Genomic DNA, 13,728 nt, shown 5'->3' with positions numbered 1-13,728 from the left:
GAACAGTCGAATAAAAGGCACTAACGTTAACTACTAACGTTACTGTTACTGCTCGTTGCTTCGGGAGACGCCATTACTGTTTTGCCAGCGGCGGCCTGTATTTCACGTCATCAACTATGACGCAGTCCCCGATTGGCCCGGTTACATTGTAATTTCAGGAAATCGATGAAATAGAAGTCCAGACTGATCCATGGAGCGAAACAGAATGTGAGGTCACGTGATCAGGATGGTCTTACCAGGCTAGATTTCACAGGTAATTCACCCAAATATTATCTTCTCTTTCAACTTTTACCTTTCTCCCCGAAATTCCCCAATAAGGATTTGTTTTGTTTATGTTTGAATACCATTATAACACTTTTCACCCTTCTAAAAGCAACTTAAAACTTTGAAGCGATTTTTCTACCAGTATCCCTCTGTGGGGAGTGTTTATTTTCCATGTACTTCATTTTATTGAACTCTGATTAACACAAAAGTGGTTCTCAGAATGACCTCACTCGGTGGGTAAATTCACACTAAACTCTTACTCCTAAACCACAGGAGGATATGCAAAACTTCTCGGGCTTTGTTTTTTGGTAAAGTTTTCCCTTAAAGATGCTTTATGCATTATACATTACATTACAATGAAAAATGATGATCTGCCACCTATTGTTATCACGGAAGCTAAAGAGATTGAGACTGTTGAAGCCTCTAGGTATTGACTGTATCTTTTTTTACTGTCTTTCGTTCAGGTCACATATTCAGCATGTTTTTAAGAAGCTGAAGGTGTAATTCCGATTTATTTTAGAGAAAAAGTCTTTGTTTTCTTTACTTTTGCAGCTCAAAAGAGGCTGTTGCTACCACTTTTATACCGGTACTTGATTATGGTGATGTTTTAAATTCTTGTGCCTCTTCCTAATATCTTCATGCCTTGTACAGTGTGTAGTATGGAGCACAGAGGTTTATCAGACTACAAAGCTGTCACTTATCAATGTACCTTGTCTGCTGTAAACGTATTCATTGGTACACTTTCATCTATATTCATTGATACACTTTCATCTATATTCATTGGTACTTTTTCATCTTTACACATACACACACTCAAACATACGCACATATACACTCTAGAACACACTACTGGCTGTGTCATAGTCCTTGCTGATGTGAGAGGTGCTGGGCAGAGACTTGAGGTACTCCATATGCCTCCTGGCGTCCTCCTGGTTGTGCCTGATGTAGTAAATGATGTACGCTATCACCATTGAGAACCAGCAGAACATGGCCACAAACATGGCCACATCTGTCGTCTTCTGGTGGAAATTGCAAAAGTTGATCCCGGAGTCCAGGACCTGGATCACCGGTTGGCCCACGTACTCCTCCTGCACCGACGTATAGCAGTTCACGTCGTTCACCGTCTCGGGGTCCAGCCTCAGCTCCCTCAGCATCTCCTGCAAAGAGCACTCGCAGTGCCAGGGGTTGTTGGATAGGCGGATGCGGGCGTGGAGCTTGGCAAAGGTGTCCTTGGGCAGGCTACTGAGGTGGTTGTTAGAAAGGTCCAGGGTCCGCAGCCCCTCCAACATTCCTTCAAAGGCATCGGCGTCCACGCTCTCGATGGAATTATGAGATAGGTCCAGCTCTCTGAGGCGGTGGAGGCCTTTGAAGGCCTGCTTGGGGATGTGTCTGATCCGGTTAGATGAGAGGAGGAGAATAACAGTGTCCTTGGGCAAATTTGGTGGGACATTCTCCAAGTTGCGTGAAGTGCACTGCACCACCACACCATTCCTGTCCGTACAGTGGCAGCTCTTGGGGCAAGCAGACCCTGCAATCATCATCATCGGCAGAAGCCACAATGTTCCCACAAAGTAAAGAGAACCACAGGAAGGAAGTGTTATGGATGGCCTGTGTCTTTGAGAGGCCCCCATTAGTCTGGGCATTGATGGCTAAAGTTTCATTTTCATGACGCTTTTCTTTGTTCATCCGCACTAAAGAGGCACAGCTGCAGACTTACACATTATCATTCGTCAATTACCTTGACAGTTATGGATAGCCATGCACTCATCCAAGAGAAATGGACTAAGTGGCTAAAGGTTTGCATACTAACTGAATAATGTTAAAGTAGAATACAGCTGAAGTAATCCATTGAAGAATAAAGGGAAGGGCAGTTTTTGACAGACCAAGTCATAACTGTGTGTCCATGGAGGGAGGGCATATCTTCTCCTATGATGGGAAGAAATCTGTGTGTGAGAAAGACAGATAGAGAGAGCTGTAAAGCCTTTCCACAAAGTTCAAGTTAATTCAGTCTTAATATTTACGATTTTCTTTTACATTTTTCTGGTCCTTTACTCTTTAAAAATGCAACCTGCTGGTACCTGACATGAACATACAACTTACTGGAATATTATTGAAGTTCTTTGCTAACTAAAGCCTTGCACTTGTTAAAAGAGTGTTTTATCAGGTGTAACACAAAGACACTGACAAGATAATTTATGTTCATACTGCAGGTGAAAGGAAGGTGATGTGCAGTACCACTGTACAATATAGCCTTTCATGAGGTTCCTATAACCTCCTACATGCTTTTCTGAATTATTCTGATATTTCTAATTATGATTTTATTCAATGTTTGTTCATATCATTTTATAATGCCTATTCAGTACTATTGATTTGCCTTATTCAGAATAATCCTTGGAGACAGGGCCAGTAAAGTTCAAGATTATCATAATAATGACACGTTTACAGTATGTGTCCCTTTACTCAGGTTTGTCCTCGCGAGAAAATAAAAAGCTATTAAACAAGGTGAGTCACTGATTAATATGCAAGAGATGAACTTTCCAACAGTGACTTGTGATAAAAAATTGTGTCTGTAGGCTATAAGATTAACGATTATGTTATGGATGTTGGTTATATGAGAGCAGTGAAGATCAGAATGCAAACCAAAATTACTGTATAGCCAAATGCATTAGTGGGGACACAAAATTACAAATAAAAATTAAACAAGCATTTTGATTAGGATAATGACGATGATGATGATAGTCAAACAAGTTGTTCCAAAACAGTTTCTGATAACTTTGGAGGCCATTACCCTGAAGAAAAAGAACAATAGTAATCCTGTAACACATTTCAGATGGATACTATACAAATGTCTCAACAAAACTTGTACAATTCCCTTTAGGGTTATTAGGGATATTATAATGATACCATAGAAGAAGAAAAAAACATAAAGTACAATATAGCCACTATAAACTCACTTTTAAATACAAGCACACTATAAGTCCCTATAGGAATATTAAAGGAATATTATAGTGAGATAGCAGATCATAGGAGATAAAAACAAAACACCATTAACATTGATGAGGCTGCTTTAAACTTGAGTAGCCTATAGTACTTTTATTGAGTACGATAGACAGACTATAAGTCCCTATAGGAATATTATAGTGATTTTTTGACAGTGATGTAGTGGTAAATAAAAAGGTGGGCAAATTATAACCTCCAGCCCGTGATAATCTTAAGGCAAACAACCACTAACACAAACAAAAATCAATTAGCTAATTTATGCTTTTTTCTTGAAATAGCCTACCCTATCTTTATATAACTTACACGGTAACTTACACTTCACACTACTTCCTATGATGTATTTACCTCATTAAGATTTATGTCAGCCTAAAAACAGATGGGTGAACGCTATTTAGCAAATAAAATTGGGGTAAAGTGAGTTTAGGTGGGTATCTCTGCTAAGGAATATATTTTACTTTAACCCAGCACCTACCTGATAGCTTTACACTGTCCGGTTTAGATCCACAATCACGGGAGAGCTTTTATATTAGGCATCCACAAATGGAGGAGAAAAAAAAAGAAACCAATTCACTTTATCCATTGTTTCAAATAAAATGAGCGCACCTCCACGCCATCTGAGTCATATGCGAATACGAGTACACTCAATTCAAGAGTCATGATCCTCCGAAGTCGCTATATTGAAACCCCTGTCATTGGTTTGCAGCAGCTGTGTATCTGCTGTCGGTGTATCTGGCTGTGCGCAGAGGCGCAGCAGTGAAGTTGCACCGCTGGTCCCATTACTTCACCTCCCTTGCGTAAAAAGGCATCCCTACTGTGTGTGTTACCGGGGAAAAACACACTCGGTAACACATATAGGGTTGGTCAATCAAAAGGTAAACAGACCTCCAGTCGGTGATCATCATAAGGAAAACAACCACCAATATGAACAAAAAGTCAATTTTGATTAAAGCATTAATTTATGCTTTTCCTCCTTAAAAGACCGTATATTTATATAACTTGCATCAGTTTGATACTAGCCAAGGCCTACTTATTATGATGTACTATAAATTTATCTCAAAGATTTATATATCTGTCTACAAAGGTGGGTAAACTCTATTCCTTGAGTACACATTTGGGTAAATTGAGTTTAGGTGGGTTGACACTCCAATATATCATTCACTGATGATATAGTGGAGTCCAAAAAATATGGAAGCTATATCTACAAAAATATATAAAATGATCGCCCTTACGAAAAAAACACAAAGAAAAAACTATAGTAATCCTATAAAGATGCTATACAAATATTACAGCAAAACTACAAAATCCTATAATGACTATAATAATACCTTATAGATCATATCTTCTACCATTATATCACTATAAACTCACTAAGTACCATAGACAAACTATAAATCCCTGTAAAAACATGATAGTGATATTATAGCAATATCATAGGAGATATAAAAAAAAATACCATAAAGTACAATATTAACTCTCTGTTCAGCACCACATGTACACTGCAGGTCCCTAAAGGAATATTAGAGTGATTTTTCATCACAGAGTTTAATTGCACAGTTGTCCCATCACTGACTGAAATGCCTACATCAATTTGGTTGTGTGTCAATATTCTTGTGTGGATGGAACTTCTCTCACCTCTGACAGAGCCTATATTGGCAAGATCCCACCTCAGGGGGCAGAAACAACCAGTCTATGTTAGGCTGGATTTGGTTTTATAAATAAATGCCTGTTTTGCTGCTCTCTATCGCCGATTGATATAACACAACAGTGATTAAACCTATATCCAGTTCTTGGAAGCTTTTCCATCGTCTGTTCTAAACAGCCGGTGTCTGGTAGCTCTTTCCTGGGAAAAATCCTCTGCTGCACAGGAAATGATGCGTTGTAAGTTTCCAGTTTGTTTGGAATCAACAGAAGAAGAAGAACTGGGTAGTTAGCATGAGCAGCGATAGCCACCGCGGCTGGACAAAGAAAAGAGCGCCGCCTACAGAAACTCAAACTGCGGTGCAGAAACACCACAGCAATGAGCGCTGAGCACCAAAGATGAAGACAAAATAATAATAAAAAAAGGGTTCTATTCTTGCGGATTACTACTTTAAGCAGGCATTTAATGCATGTTGGAAAAACAAATCAGTTTCCCTCTTCCGTTCATCATGCCTTATGGTAGAGGATCCCAAAATGTCAAGGACCCCCAAATAGATACATATTAAACCATGGCTCCCTATCTGATAAAATTTGCTCCATCTGAGTTTTATTTTGTTAGATATGATTTAGTCCAGAGCAAGACAACTGTTTACACTGTTGGTGGGGAGATGACAGTGGTTAGAGTGAAACCTTTGATCAGAACAGTCATTCCCATATCATTCTCGCTCTTTCTTATATTCAAATTAAATAATAGTGAAATTAAACTATTCCTCATTTTGCTGGAGGACCTCCTGGAACCCCTCTAAGGACCCCTGGAGGTCCCCAAACCCCCATTGTGGGAACGAACCACTGCCTTATTCTCCTCATGCTCTGTCTCTGTAACTGATTGTTTGCCCCGTGTGTCCCACTCTGTCATTCTTCATATACCTTGATTATAATTGTCCTGCCCTGACGGAGAATTTCAATACAGAGCCTGTCACATACACAATGACAAAAGACCTTTAAACGTACTTTCAGCTGTATCCCTCTAATGCAAAGAGCACCTGAATGCAGCGAGTGCTTTGCAAAGCATCTGTATGATTAAATGGCCACCCATGTGCAAAGTTCAGCTCTGTCAATTTTGCTGAAAGGCAGAAGCATTGATTATATTGACTAGTGAAGAATTACAGTGCATATGAGTTTACTTTACCCTTCTAACTGTGGCAGTATCCAGAATTTAGGGCACACTCATAGATGTCAAAACAACCAACACCATTGCTTAATCCTGGGCAATCAGGGTGATACATTTAATTCACATTGTCTGGTGTTCAAGTTGCGTCGAGTTGAAACTTGCCAAGGCATTTGTTTAACACCCTTAGTCATCTTGTCGGGATTCTGGCAAAATTCCTGTCTGGTAACCCATCCTGAATTCAGGCTCCTCCCCTGGATCACAATGATATGGAACTGAGCCAGTTCAGGGTGGTTTGCCAGGTAAGCATTATTGAGTGAGTGAGTTTGTCATAATCTAATTCGTAAGGCGTATTTTTTGCTCAAAAATAGGACAGAAATTAATTTAATTCCAATTACATTTGTGCCACGGAACAAGAAAATACTACACAATGCAATTTTTGTCATCATTCTGCCCCATCTGCGCTTCCTGCATCCTTCGTTATAAATGACATTGTGAAGTCGCTCTCTGAAAGCGGCACTGTGCTGCCCTACAGGATATATTGACCTCTCCGGAGCCACAGTTGATAATGCTTTGCTGCTGCAGAGACTATCTGACATTGGATTTTGCTCACTCTGCCTCCGATTGCTTTCAGAATCACTTACAAGGCAGGGCACAGCGTGTTTTAGCACCGTCACCCCACATGCAACCTCACAGTCTAAAAGCAGAAGCCCATGCTATCTTCAGGCAGGAGAGCCCCCACAAGGCCGCTGCAAGGCATTTGCAGATGCTTTTAGATTTGCACATTGTCCCTCTCATTGCTTTGACATCAGTCCTTTGCATCGTAGAGAAGGTTGTCTGTAAGCAGCTTACAGCAATGCTGAGTGATAGCATGGACTCACTCCAATTTCCATACAGAGCCAACAGAGGGGTAGAGAATGCAGGCTTTACATCTCAGACAGTCTCTCCATACCTTAACACTGCTGATAGTTCATTTTTAACCCTTATTGAACCAGGTAAATTGACTGAAGAGAGCTCATTCTTCTGCCCAGTGCAACCACAGTCTACTGGCAACCCAGAAATCGGAGTCTTGTTTCTTGATGAAGCTGTAAAGGGAAAGGAGGAATTGATTTGTTCTCTTGAGCTTCAGGGTGTTCTGACTAACATTTTAGTGTAAAAACAGGCAATAAAGCTTTTTAAATGGAACTTTTGGCTGGGTGTTTTCCTGCCTGCACGTAGTGTCTGCTGGGAAAGGCACCAATTCCCTGCGACCCTGAAAAAGAATAAATGGGTAATGAAAATGATTGAATGAATGAAAGAAACTGAACCTTTGTGTTTTTTTGAATGGAGCAGTTTAGCTGACTGTCGACTGTCAGAAGTAGGGCAGATTCCAAGTTTTCTAGCAAGTCGCCAAGTGGCACATGGTTTCCTGTCAGGTCACTGAGGAGCTGGATGTCATATCATTGCATTATGGGATCAATAGGCTCCAATGTAGACTCTGAAGATGACTTAAACTGCAGCCTTTTTTTCAGCTGTTGAATTTGGCCATGCTACAGTGGAGAATCCTGACCAAAATGTCAGCTGTCCCACTGCAGTGTCTTTCATAATGGAGATGCTGGCAGAGATTAAGAAGTACTTGCCATTAAATGTGACACCTACTCTTAAAAAATGGCTGCTGAGGAATGGTTCCTGTTCAAGTACTTTGCTAACTGAAGGCCTATAGGTCTATAAAGTGGTATAATTTTAGATGCTCCCGTGTCAGCAATCATCCATCCTGCTGAAGTGTCCTTGAGCAAGACATTGAATCCCTACCAGCTGCAGGGCTGCTGTTCTGCAGCTGAGCCTGACCTCTGACCTCCCTGTGGAGAGGGGCCAGAGAAAAGACAAATTTCTCATTCAGGGCTCAATTGAGTATGACAAACAATTCATGATAAGTTGCATTTTTGAAATACTGAGTTATGAATATAAGATCACATAAAAAAAAATGAATATGTATTATAAACATGAAGAGATGGAAAAGAAGCGGATCTAAGGCAGTCTTCTAGTACAAAAAAGCCAAAAGCCTTTACTTTAATGGCTAATGCATGGCATAAACATTAAAAACCTGCAGCAATGAGTTGAGCCATTAAAATAAAAGCTTTTTAAATTGCCTTGGATCCACTTTTTCCCCATCTGTTTGTTTGCAGTCCTGGCATGCCATTTCCAGTGAGCACCTCTCCATACTACATTGAAGCCAAGGCAGCATTCCTTTAATGGGCTTGAATGAATGTGCATTGTTACCTCCGCTACCATCCTGTCTGTTAGCAGGATTACGGAAAAACTACTGGCCCGATTTTCATGAAACTTCGTGGAAGGGTGTAGCACGGGCCAAGGAAGAACCCATTCAATTTTGGAGCATCTTTTCTATCATTAGTATTATTGATTTTGATGAAAATGTCCTCAATTGCTTCACCATAGAGCTACGTATGTCTTGCTTGCCAGGATGCCCAGATCCAATACAGTCCTATATATAGCCAATAGACTCTCTAAAAATCAACCCCAAAAGCGCCCAAAGCATGTCTTTTTCAACACATTGATTTCTCACTCTGTAATGAAACATGTTAGTAAAAAGATGTAAATTAAAATCATATGCTACCATTAGCACTTCCTTATTTACTCTTTGCTGCGTCTGCCTGTCTACACGTGCAGCTGTGTAAAATAGTGCAAAATAAGTAGTGAAAGTTTTCAGGCCGTGGGTAAACTGAAAATTAAATACAAGCATGTCTACGAGGATTTTTCTCATCCTTTTAACCTTGTGATGAAATTTGTCCTCATAAGTACAGAAATACAAGAACACACACACACACACACAAGCTCTGGCCACACATTGTAATGCGCTTATTCTTTCATGTTTTTATCTTGTTTTTATCTGGATTTATATCCTTTCTTAGTAAAGCACTTTGCCAATTTCCGCTTGTTAAAAGCACGGTGTAAATTAATTTTACTTGACTTTAGATGCTTCATTCTACTATAGTTCTTGTTTGTTGTGTGACAGCACTTGACTTCTCATTCAGGCTCACCATCCGCTGCAGGGGCAACACCATAAACCCTGATACACACTGTGAAGCGCTGGGTCTTGGCCAACAATTATGGCCCGCCTAGTTATCAACTTACAAGACAGCTTCTTGGCTCTCACCAAGAACTCCTTAATCCAGCCCTCTATCCACCCCTGAGTCCAGGATGAAAACCATCATCCGTTTCGTCAGACCTAACGGCATCCCTGTCTCACCAGCGTAAACTTTTAACTCTGAAAACCTTCATTATATTTCCTTGGCATCGTCCTGCACTCAAATTTAAGCCGTCAATGTTCTAGTAAGATAAACACAGAGGTATTCATTGCTTCATTGCTATGCCACACACTATAAAGTAACACATATTTTCTCTCCTTGGGCATCATCTGAGCATTAGAACAAATCCAGACACAGAGAAACCTTATCTTCTCCCCTGAAATTGCTATTTAGTTTGAGAACTTTTTTACCTGTCTAATGCTCGCTCCTGCATCGCTGCCCACTTGGACTCAAATCTCTTAGGCAGAGTTGGAAAAACACCAGAATTTACTGTTTAGCCTCATGGATTTATCCACTCTCTCCCTCCCCTGTTTCTTCTAACATCTGAGCCAGGTTTCTGCATAGGTGTCTAGTTTAATAGCACAAGAGATGGTTGCATTATATCCTATGTTTGTGTAAATGCCTGGTCTGAGGTGCTGAATCACTCGTCTCCCCTGGCAGCTGTCTGCGGTCAGGATGCTTGACTTCCACTCCTGAAAAGCAATCTATGGGTTCAAAGGCAGGGGCAGCTCATATGAAGACGTTAAAATGACCCTTTTACTGTCTTTTACTGAGGAGGGGAGAAGCTTTCGATGCTGTCCTTTTTTTGCTGGAGGTATCAATCTATCTATCTATCTATCTATCTATCTGTCTGTCTATCTATCTCACCAGGAAAGGATTATGTAACAATAACATGACTTAGACACGCCATTTTCACATGAAAATGTTAACTAACAGTTAAGTTTAGGCATGTAAAATAACGCTGGTTAAGGTTTGGATTGAGGTTAGGGTTTGGTGTAGGCAACTAAAACTTTGTTTAAGGTTAGGGTTAAGGTTTTGGTCATGGGGAAATAAGAAAAACCTTTGCTGAAGATGAAAACTTTCACAGTAAAAAAAACTTGATTGCATGAGTTGAGACTCAGAGTTGAAGGTAAATGAATCTGAATCTGCCCCCCTTTGAGAACCAATGCTCCAAACAGTACAGGCATGCTGGAGCTCTTAAATGTATTACAGGCAATATTAAATTAACTTTTTTTTTGCGTACCTTCCAATAAAACCGGAGTGCTGTCTTTCTTTAAATGGGGAGATTAGATTTACCCTCATTTAAATTCCATCATCTAATTACCATAATCGCTTGCCATACAATAATTAGCTGTATTCAATAACTATATCAAATTCGTTCCGGGGTGGGGGGTTACTCTGCATAAGCCTATCTCAGATTGTGGTCCAACCAGGACTCTGTGTGTGCAGTGGGCTAAGAACTGGTGTGAAGTCAAGCATTTACTTTAAGAAGTAACAACAATAGACACCAATGAGACACAAGAGAAAAACAGATCACAGAAAGAAAAAATGAAACTTTATTTGTTTTTATACTTACCAACACTTTGAAATTAAAACCTATGTAATTACTCACAACTAATATAGATCTGCACATAGCAAATAAATCAATTGAAAATAGTTACCAAGCTCTATCACTTTTTTCCAAACTGCAACACACACAAACAAAAGCTGAAAAAAAACACAAAAAAAAAAACATGTCTAGTCATTCTTTTTTTGCTGCTGTTGCTGCTGCATGGAAAGTGGATAAATTTGAAAAATCATTTTCAATAAGCTACACAATTCCCCTGTAATCTATGCTAATAAGGAAATAACTGAATAAATAATTGCACATTGCACCCTATTATTGCATCAGTTGCAGTTTATAAGTTTGTTTCAGAGTTGTATACTCAGGCATATACACAAATGTAAATACGGTTTTCAAACACTGAGTAACACATGAATATTGATGTTATTGAAATCACACCGCCATCACTAACAACTCAGTATTCCTGCGTAGTAATCAAATTCATATTATACAACGGGTAGCTTCAGCCAACAAATCTGATTTGTCAAATACGTGCTCCGTGCTAATAATCCCTATAAAGCTTGGATAGCCATGCTTTATGGTTTGCTATGCTAACTCTTGTGGTAATGAGGGAGCGTCTTAGCAATCTTTCTCGTTTTCTCCTGTTCTATATTCTTATGTATGTATACCATGATGGAGAAAACCTTTTCGACGGTACGCGTGCGTTGATAACCGTTGTATAAAAGCAATAATACCCTTGAGGATGTTCTTTACTCTGATCCTGGGTACTTCGGAAAGAATGCCCTCTTAGGTATTACTGTTATGTCTTTGAGCTGAACTGTTCTAAAAAGCAAGTTTGCCAAAACATAATTTCAACTTGTTCATATGACAAACATTCCATTGAAGTACAAGCTATGACAACTTTAAAAATAAAAAATGAAACAGATAACACAAACCCATAATTTCAATGCTAGTACTACTACTTCAGTTTACATCAAAATGTAAGAATTATTGCAGAATAATCATTGACTATGCATCGTTCAGTATATTGTTAATACAGCATTTGGTCCATTTACATAATCACATTTATATCATCAAAGCGCTTAAGACCCAAAGTTAAGCTTGGCATAGGCTACTGAAAAAGAAAGTAGTGGTATGCATGAACAAATTGAGACATGTACATTGAAAATGCAGAATGTTGCTGTGTTTGAAATAAGTTGGACAGTGGATAATCGACTCGTGATTAGACAATAACATTCAACAGCTGTTTGTATGCGTCAACACTTAATTGAGCTCAGCTGAAGCTCGGAAATGAGATGACTCAAACTGTCCAATATATTTAGAGCATCCTCATGAGTATATGCGAGGGATCATTGAAATACTGAATCATACCAAATATCATCCACACCTCCCTCTCAAATGAAATACAGTACATCAAAACAAATTAAGCTTAAGTTTCATGATCAACAAACAAAAGTCATATGTGCATCACCATACCATAAATAAATACATACTGGTTTTACTGCGGCGCAAAAGCCAGCAAAGCAGGAATTGTCATCCAACCTGTCCGTTAAATAAAAACACTTAAGTTGCTGACATAGTCGTGACAATAAAAGACATTCAAACCTAAAGCATCAAATCAACCGTATGACAAAAAAAGAACATGACAGATGAACAATCGTGAAAAAGAGACTGAGTGGTCACGTCCGCCCAGGCCCCGCGGGTTCCCCCCAATGAACCCCTGAACATTCCTTGGCCCCAAAAATACCATTCGGCTTCGTCCAAACGTTTACGCCTCGGCGCCGCTTAGATTCGGCTTCTTTCCCTTGTTCCTCGCTCCCTCGTAAAAAACCTCCACCTCGACCCTAAAACGCGTTGCCGGGTAAAAACGGCAGCCTACTGCCACGACTGTACTGTGGACAAGGGAAGGAAGCCGTTCGGTTTGGACACAGCACTGGGTTTTTAAGTCCAACTAATTCCTCCCACATCAGAGGCAGTCCAGAGTAAAGTGTTGAATAGTCTATTGCATGAGCGCCGCGTAGTCGACTAATGTGCTAAGTCACAATAGTCCTTGTACAAAACAAATATAATAATAAGTTAGTAAACAATCATTTTAATTTTCAATCATGGATACAGTGTTTTAGCCACTGATTTGTCACTAATTTCCATTCATGCATCTATACTAATAATCGGTGTTAATATAAGGAGGCTATGTCGGAAAGTTTTTCATTTGGGCAGGGAGTAGGACTAGACGTGAATGGCCAAAAATATTGAAAAAGTTTGCGGAAAAGACCTGGAGCACAAAGATACTATAACAGTTGAAGGAACACGTACACTGAACAGGTTTACTCAAATACACAACATTACACCACTGAACACATGCAATATAAGCAATAATGTAAATAGAGGAAATAAACATGAGAAGGGAGGCTCTAGGAGTGATACCATTGGCTTAAAAGGGTCATGTGATGCAGCAAAGAGTTATGGGTAGAGATTGGATTTGTAAGTAGACAAAGATGCGAATTAGGACGAAAGCAGAACAGTTCAAAATCTTTTAAAAATATCACTTTTCAAAATAGCATTAAAATATCAAAATTTGATAATTTGGCTACATCCCACCACACACACTGCCGATAGCATCACTGAGCAGCTGTAATATGCAAATAACTACGTTCTACAAAATTGTCAATCTTTTACAGTTACTTTTTTATACTTTTAAATGGATACTGATGTTCTATGACGCAGCACTGACAGAGAGATAGAGAAAGCAATAGAGAGAGAGAGAGGCAGAAGAAGAAAGAAAGAAAGAAGAAAGAAAGTTTAACACAAGTTTTTCCTATTAAACATTCAACATGCTTCAACAGTTCTCTAAAAAAAAAACCTAATCAACAGAGATTTTCTTTTTTTTATTTTTTATTTGGCCCTCTGAAACAAATGAGCGCCCGACCCTCCCTGATGTATAAACAACGGTGAACCAGGGCGGGGGGGTGGTCAAGGTTTTCGGAGGGCCAGAGCCAGAGTCCGAAGGG

General features: G+C 39.6%; 1 protein-coding gene and 1 pseudogene across 1 annotated transcript in view; one reads left to right on the top strand and one right to left on the bottom strand.

The window, feature by feature from the left end:
- The window catches only part of eed (embryonic ectoderm development), a 296,858-nt gene that overhangs the window by 56,423 nt on the left and 226,707 nt on the right, over positions 1-13,728 (top strand). The window lies entirely within an intron of this gene.
- LOC139930501 (leucine-rich repeat-containing protein 3 pseudogene) lies at positions 1,101-1,895 on the bottom strand (annotated as a pseudogene).

Source organism: Centroberyx gerrardi, chromosome 21, assembly GCF_048128805.1.
Source record: "Centroberyx gerrardi isolate f3 chromosome 21, fCenGer3.hap1.cur.20231027, whole genome shotgun sequence".
In the NCBI taxonomy this organism is placed as follows: domain Eukaryota; kingdom Metazoa; phylum Chordata; class Actinopteri; order Beryciformes; family Berycidae; genus Centroberyx; species Centroberyx gerrardi.
Note: the sequence above shows the minus strand (reverse complement) of the source record. Positions and strands in the feature narration are given on the sequence as shown.